Raw genomic sequence first — 8,646 nt, 5'->3', positions numbered from 1 at the left:
AAAAAAAAAAAAAAAAAAAAGAAATATGTTTTAAAAGTTAATTAATGCAAAAAAGGTTTTTTTCCCCAGAAAAATAAAGTATTATTTTACTACAAAGAAAAGTACTGTGATTTACTTAGGTTAAAACTATTTGCAGATCTTAGTTTAATAAATTCTTCTTCTTTTTTTTTTTTTGAGATGGAGTCTCACTCTGTCACCCAGGCTGGAGTGCAGTGGCATGATCTCAGCTCACTGCAACCCCTGCCTCCTGGGTTCAAGCAATTCTCGTGCCACAGCCTCCCGAGTAGCTGGGATTACAGGTGCCCGCCACCACACCTGACTAGTTTTCATATTTTAAGTAGAGACAGGGGTTTCACCATGTTGGCCAGGCTGGTCCCGAACTCCTGACCTCAGGTAATCCGCCCACCTCGGCCTCCCAAAGTGCTGGGATTACAGGCATGAGCCACTGCGCCTGGCCAGTTTCAGTAATTCTTGATAAGTACTTGTAGCCTAAGCTAAGTAATGCTTTCCTTCTTCAGAGTTGCACAGGTAGAAATAACTAATCATCTCATACTTTAGTGCATGGCTGTTCCTAAGCATTGTTTTCATATAGCTGCGTGGTTGAATGGGTTACGATAAAAGTAAAAACCAAAGTGAGATTAGAGTTACATAAACAAGATCAGTTTGCTGCCTTCCCTAGGGGTCAAGTCTACCAGATGAAGGTTTAAGTAATAGCCCCCAACCTGCGGAAGATGTTGAAATACTTTTCTTTCTCACTGCTGGATTATAGCTTTGTTTATATAGCATTTTTTCAAGATCTATGGAACATTTTGATGTGTTAGACATTTAAGAACTCTGTTTGTTATACAAACCATTAAAACCAAACCAAACCAAAACAAACCTTTCCTCCAGTGTGAAAATAGGTTTATTTTCAAGGTTTCTTTTTGGTTTTCCTTCTAAAATGCCCCTCTCCTTTTTCTCTGTCTGCACCCTAATTTAGGTCCCCATAACTTTCAGGGTTACCTCAGGGTCATTTTGAAAGTTCTTACTTCTTCTGTATTCCTTCTTCCAGCTCCATCCCCCAATTCTAGGCAGCTTTCTACTTAAAGATGTACAGTAGTTATTCATTGCCAACTGGATGAAATTATTAATCTCAATTTGGACTTTCCATTTCAGGTCAGCTATTCACAGAAGCTGGCTTGTGACAAAGTTTTTGCTGGTCCACAGTAACATGATAAAGTTAGGGATGTATAAAGCTAAAATTATTCATAATTAAAATTTCAATATTATTTTAGCTTTTTGTGATAAAATATTCTTCATAAAATTGAGTTGATAGTTGATGGAAGAATTTTAAAAAAATCTTCCTTGGGAAAAGTGAGTTGACTCTCTCTCTCTCTCTCTCTGAAAATGTTTGCTGGTCTGGGAAATTTAGTGAAGATTTTGTAAAATTCTTCCTTAACAGCCTCATTTATTCCTACCTCTCTGTTTTTTCTAATGTCCTCCAGCTACTTAAATACAAATGCTGTACTTCTGGTGGCACCCAGATAAAATCTCCTTGCTTTCAGTTAGTCTTTAACTAACACCTTATGCTTCCTCACTCATCTGCTTTAGCACTTACGAGAATATTTGTCAAAATTTCTGGCATTGGTTGTCGCCAGAATTTTTGTTTTTCATATATGTCTTTTCTCTCCAGTTTTAATATCTGTAAAAGAAGAACTTTTACATTTTCTTTAATCTTTTACCCTACATAGATTGAAAATACAAAGACGATTTGGTAAGGACATAGAAACTCTTATAAAATGTTTTGTATCATACTATCCCCAAAACATTGTTATATATGGGTATAATGATTTAATATTTATGAATTATAGTGAATCTTCATCATCTCTTTCCAGCTTTCTACTTTCCAGGTCCACTGGTGTTTGGTGTACCCATGTGACTAGTTTGTCCAAAGAGATGTGAGAGAAAGTGATGTGTCACTTCCAGATGGAAGCTTTTTGGGCAAGTGTAAATTTTCTAGCTCTTTTCTTCTGTGCTATAGAATCTAGGAATATTCCAGTTGGTGACTGACACCTTAGTTGGGTCCCTAGGGTGAGTTTGATGTGGAGGAGCCTGAAATGACCTGCAGTGAAGTTGGAGTGTGAGCAAGAAACAAACCTTTGTTTTTTAATTTTCTGAGGTTTTGGAAGTTGTAGATTATAACTGCCTAATCTATCAATATTGATAAAAGTTTCAATTCTTAATGAAAATTTCGAATATTCTTTTTTGATTATTTCTAACTTATTAATTTAAAATGTCAGATATCTATGCTTTCAGTATATTCTATATCCTACATTTAAAAATAAAAGATAGAATGTTGAAAACTAAATCATTTCAATGAGATGACAACTCAAAATCTTATAGTATCATCCAGAAACATGTAGAACAGATTTAAAAATACACAGTACTGAAATTGGCAGGTTGAAAAGAAGACACATATGAAAGGTAACTTCTTTGGAAAGAAACAGCTATGCACAGTACTTAAGAATGAAATTTCCATGTCTCATTAATACCTCTGAAACAGTTTTACTTTCTATCCCAAACTTTAATGATCCTAGAAAGCTGGTTTGAATCTGTTTTTACAGGGTTGTTTTGGATTTAAAATAACTAAAATTTGAGAGCTGGGAGAAATTATATTTAACACTTTTTTTGTCATTCATGGTTTAATGTTTAATGAATAAGTTCTTCACTAAACTTACGTGGTGAGGGTCTGGTGGTGAAAAGTACTTTTTCAACTGGATATATTAGAATGAGAACAGCAAAGCAAGAATCTGGTAGGGTCACATAAAGGAGTCGTGATCTGTGGGAAATTATTTTTTATGATTCTTCAAGATGACTGTACATATAAGCATAAAAGTCAATAAACAAGTGCCTAACCTTTAGCTCTAAATTAACTTTTGAGCGCTTAGAATGCCTGGCACAAAAATATTTGGAGGTTTGGCGCCATCTGGTGGCCAAATATCAACTTTTCAGATTCTCTTTTAAGACTTAAATGAATTATTCTGCACTTTCCAATAAACACTATTAATAATTAAATTATTTAAAATGTTGATTTCAAGAACTTGAGAACAAAAATAAAAGACAGATTTCTGTTATGTTACCTATTGTTATATGACAGAATTTCAGTCTTGAGTGGGTTCTTTTATACTTGTATTTTATTTATGAAAGCATTATACACATAAATCTGCTATCTTTTTCTTAATACAAGAGAAGATTCTTTCCCCAAAAGAAATCAGACTAGTTCAATAAAATCTAAATGTATTTTTTCACAATTCTATAAAAGATTGAGCTAGGGGTGTGTGAGTGTATGAATATCAGAATTTATTTTAAAAATGCAAGAGGGAGAGGGGGAAGGAGCTGGTAGTGACATTGTTAATTGTCTGCTTTGCAAAAGCAAAGACTTGGAACCAACCCAAATGGCTATCAATAATAGACTGGATTAGGAAAATGTGGTACATATACACCATGGAATACTATGCAGCCATAAAAAAGGATGAGTTCATGTCCTTTGTAGGGACATGGATGAAGCTGGAAACCATCATTCTGAGCAAACTATCACAAGGACAGAAAACCAAACACCGCAGGCTCTCACTCGTAAGTGGGAATTGAACAATGAGAACACTTGAACACAGGGAGGGGAACATCACACACCGGGGCTTCTCGTGGGGTGTGGGGGAAGGGGGAGGGATAGCATTAGGAGATATACCTAATGTAAATCACGAGTTAATGGGTGCAGCACACCGACATGGCACATGTATACATATGTAACAAACCTGAATGTTGTGCACATGTACCCTAGAACTTAAAGTGTAATAACAATAAAAAAAATGGTCTGCTTTGTACTCAGGGCTGGGCTGGATGCTTTCAGTGGATGGTCTCAATGAACCATCTTTCCAATGGGAAGTGTTGTCCCAGCTTTACTGCTGCACCAGTGTCTAAGAGGTTAAGGACATAATGCTCAAGTTTCGTGAGAAAGCTGTTTATTTTAGCAGAATGATTGCAATTGCTCATATTAAGCTACGACAGAAAACTGGATTAACACTTCTTTTAGTCTTTTTTTTTTCAGCTTTTCAAGATAAAAGTTTCCTGTGTCTCCTGATAAAAGTGCTTCTTTGTTGCTAATTGTTGCTCTGCATTAAGTTGTATACTTCCTCGTTCTTTCCTTAGAGCTTCCTTTCACAATCCAGAAAGCAACTCGGTGGGGCACAGCATGGGGTAAACAAAATGCCAAGGGAGGGAAGAGTTCATATTGGTGGAATTTTTTAGTTACCTCTCTAGAAACTAGTGGAAACTTCTTTGCTTCTCTTCTTTTTACTGATGATTTTAAAAAATAAATTATTTTATTTTACATTCGGGGGTACATGTGTATGTTTGTTATATTGGCATATTTTGTAGTGGTGGGGATTGGACTTCTAGTGTATCCATTATCCAAATAGCGAACATTGCACCTGATAGGTAACTTTTCAATCCTTGCTCCCCTCCCACCCTCCTTCCTTTTGGAGTCCCCAGTGTCTATTATTTCCATCTTTTTGTCCATGTGTACCCATTGTTTAGCTCTCACTTATAAGTCAGAACATGTGGTATTTGGTTTTCTGTTTTCTGAGATAATTCACTTAGGAGAATGGCCTCCAGCTCCATTTATGTTGCTGCAAAGGACAAAATTTCATTCTTTATGGCTGCTTTTAAGTCATTTTTTTTTCTTTTGTAGTGACTCACTTTTATCATTGTTAATTAGATTAAGTGGGTCTTTGGTGTAATTCTATTTTTAGGGTAATGTAAACCACAAGATTGCTTGTGTTCTGTGCTACTACACTTTTGTTCATTGCTGTATCTTCAGTGTCCAAAAGAAGCATTATACATATAGGTAGCAGGCACTCAATGGGTTTCAACAGAAAGACACATACACACACACACACACACACACATACACACAGAGAGAAAGAGAGAGCGCACAAGACAGCAACAGGGAAGGAAGCAAAGGAAAGGAGGGAGAAAGGCAGAAGGGGAGAGGGGCTGCTTGGCAAAGGTGCAGTAGGAAGTTTCACCTACAACACTGGGTATTGTGGAAGTCAAAGGGAGGAAAGTTAATATCTACTGGAGGCTGTTGTGTGTCATTCACTGTTAAGCACTTTATAACTGTAATTTCATTAATCCCAAAACCAACCAAGGAGTTGGTTATTATTGTTTCCCTTTTCACAGATGAGAAAATTGAGCTCACTGTTCCTAAGTGATTTACCGAAGGTCATACAGCTCACAAGTGGCACAGTCAAGATTTAAATTTTTGTCTCTCTGACTTATGACTTACATTTTAAATGAGGTTTCATTTATTCATTCAGCAAATATTCATTGAACAATGTAGCACTCTTCTCCGATAATGTCAGACCCTGCAATCCTATAGGCTAAATATTCTCCTAAAGTATTCCCATAGGCTAAGTACTCTCCCAAAGGATTTCTTCAGTCAAAACCTCTCCTCTGAACTCCAGATTCATATACCTACATGCCTTTTTGACATTCCCACTTGGGCTTTTGTACATACCTCAAGCTAATACCAGTCAAATTTTAGATTATAGACCCAAACTTGTTTTTTCCTCAGTCTCCATTTTCTCTGCAAATTACACGTAACCATCAATCCTTTATAATCAGAAAATTGGGAGTCAGCCCCAACTCTTATTTTTTTAACTCTCTAATTGTATCTTCATGTTCTCAGGGCTTTACATGACTTGCACCATTCTGCCTTATATCTGTTGGTCATGCTGGCAGTTTTTTTTTTTTTTTTTTTTTTTGAGACGGAGTCTCACTCTGTCGCCAGGGCTGGAGTGCTGTGGCCGGATCTCAGCTCACTGCAAGCTCCGCCTCCCGGGTTCCCGCCATTCTCCTGCCTCAGCCTCCCGAGTAGCTGGGACTACAGGCGCCCGCCACCTCGCCCGGCTAGTTTTTTGTATTTTTTAGTAGAGACGGGGTTTCACAGTGTTAGCCAGGATGGTCTCGATCTCCTGACCTCGTGATCCGCCCGTCTCGGCCTCCCGAAGTGCTGGGATTACAGGCTTGAGCCTTTTGAAAGCAGATCAAGTTCTTTCTCACAAAAGGATTTTGCACTTGCTATCATCTTTTTTAATGCTTTCTCTATCTTTCAGGTCTCAGCTGAAATGAAACCTCCTCAGAAAAATTTGTTCCTGGCAAACTATAACTCAAAAGAAAATAAAAAATTTCTAAGACCTTTGTTACTCTCTTTATCATAGCATTGTACTCATTTTCTTCTTGGTACTTAGAAACGTCTATAATTGTTTTACTTCTTTGTTTACTCATTAAATGTCTGTATCCTTTATATACTGTAGGTCCTATGAATTCATCAAATTTATCTAGTATGTATTTTTGTGTGTGTGTGTGTGGTAAGCCTGTGACTTGGCACTGGGCTTGGTACATAGAAAATATTTGAGAAATATTGGTTTAATCAACAAATATTTTTCAGCAGAATGTCTTGAAGCCGATCTGTGTATTCAGAATGCTTGCTCTAAGGCACATAATTATATCCATTTTACAAACAGGAAGGTTTTTGTGTCTATCTCCAGCATCTAGCAAGGAGCTTTTTGCATAGTTGGTGTTCAATGACTATTCTATAAATGAATGATGATCAGAGAGGTTAGGTTGGTCCCCAACAATACTGAGCTTAGATTCTTTGGTACTCTGACCCTTTTACCTGCTATAGTGTTGGCATAATGGGAAGCTTTGAGGAGAAGACTTTATATTCTTCTGTAATCTACAGCGTTTCTTCCTTTCACCCTGGAAGCCAATTCCGAGTAAATTCCAATCACAATCTATACCTTTTTTTTTTTTTTTTTTTAGAGACAGGGTCCCACTCTGTTTTCTAGGCTGGAGTGCAGTGGCATGATCATAGCTCACTGTAGCCTCAAACTCCTGAGTGCAAGCAATCCTGCCTCAGCCTCCTGAGTAGCTAGGAGTACAGGTATGTGGCTTCATACCCAGCTAATTTTTTGTTTTGTTTTGTTTTTTGTAGAGATGGGGACTCACTATGTTCCCCCAGGCTGGTCTCGAATACCTGCCTTCAAGTAATCTTCCCGCCTTGGCTCCTCAAAGTGTTGGGATTACTGGCATGGTCCACCCTGCCTGACCCAAGTAAATTTACAATTTAAAGAAAAGTACTCTGGGTGCAATGGCTCCTAGTAATCTGGGAGGCTGAGACAGGAGGATTGCTTGAAGCCAGGAGTTAGGGACCAGCCTGGGCAACATAGCAAGATCCCCATCTCAAAAATAAATAAATCAATAGAATAAGGAAAAAAATGTGTTTGTTATGCAAACAGCCCAAGACAAAGAAGCCCCAGCTTCCAACCAGTTCACTGATATCCCTTTATAAAATGACATTCTGTAGTTGCCTTTTCTTTTACTGTTCCTTGCAGAGCAGGGCTACTGTATAGGCAGTGTGCCCAGTGTAGTCTGCAGTTGCCTTTTAAGATTGCATTACTTAAACTTCATAGTTAATTTAAGTATGCAAATTAACACAGTGCACTTGAAAAACTTTGTGATGTAGTCGTTCAGTTTTTTTTTGAGACTGAATCTCGCTCTATCACCTAGGCTGGAGTGCAGTAGCATGATCTTGGCTCATTGCAACCTCCACCTCGGGGATTCAAGCAATTCTTGTGCCTCAGCCTCCTGAGTAGTAGATCACAGGCACCTACCACCATGCCCAGCTAATTTTTTGTATTTTTAGTAGAGATGGGGTTTCACCATGTTGGCCAGGCTTGTCTTGAACTCCTGACCTCAAGTGATCTGCCTGCTTCCCAAAGTGTTGGGATTACAGGCGTGAGCCACCATGCCCGGCCTCATTTTTGTTTTAGTAGTCATCAGATATAAGATTATTCTACCTTAAAAGAACAAGTTAATGAGATGAACTCTATCAGCTTTTAAATCAGTCTGAGATAATTTGTACCAGTTGGATTTTCATATACATGTTCATTTCATTTAATAATTCATTAGTAACTCCAGCATACAGCAGTGAACCAACATGAAAATAAATTACTTTTTGAAACGCTAGGGCTATTTTGTGTTCAATTGGTTATTAAATGTTCTCATGTGATATTCTTGCAAATTGAATGTCATCTCCCTTGAGATTTTATAAGTGCTTGGTAAATATCTTCATTGTCTAAAACAGGGATTGGCAAACTGTGGCCTGAAGGCTAAATACAGTTTGTTTTTGCGTGGCTGCAAACTAAGAATGGTGTTTGCATTTTTAAATGGTTGAAAAAAATCAAAAGAAGAATAACATTTCATAACACATGAAAATTCTATGAAATTCAAATCTGTATCTGTAAATAAAGTGTTGTTGAGACACAGCCGTACTCATTTATGTATCATCTGTGGCTGCTTTCGTGCTGTAACTCCACAGTTGCATAGCTGTGACAGAGATTGTAATGGCCTGCAAAGCCTAACATATTTACTCTCTTGTCCTTTATAGAAAATGTTTGCTGACCCCTCCTCTGAAATATCTCATATCAGAGACTGTCCACATGTCCTCAGGTCCTCCCCTTGTAGTGCAGTGGTTTTGCTACTGCCTTAGGGCTTTCTTCTGGTCTTAGCACCCTGCCTGTGTTCCCAGCAGGTGGGAAGGGTCCA

This window comes from Rhinopithecus bieti, unplaced genomic scaffold, assembly GCF_001698545.2.
Source record: "Rhinopithecus bieti isolate Rb0 unplaced genomic scaffold, ASM169854v2 scaffold_15252, whole genome shotgun sequence".
NCBI lineage: Eukaryota > Metazoa > Chordata > Mammalia > Primates > Cercopithecidae > Rhinopithecus > Rhinopithecus bieti.
The sequence above is the reverse complement of the archived record's forward strand: the minus strand, read 5'-3'. Positions refer to the sequence as shown.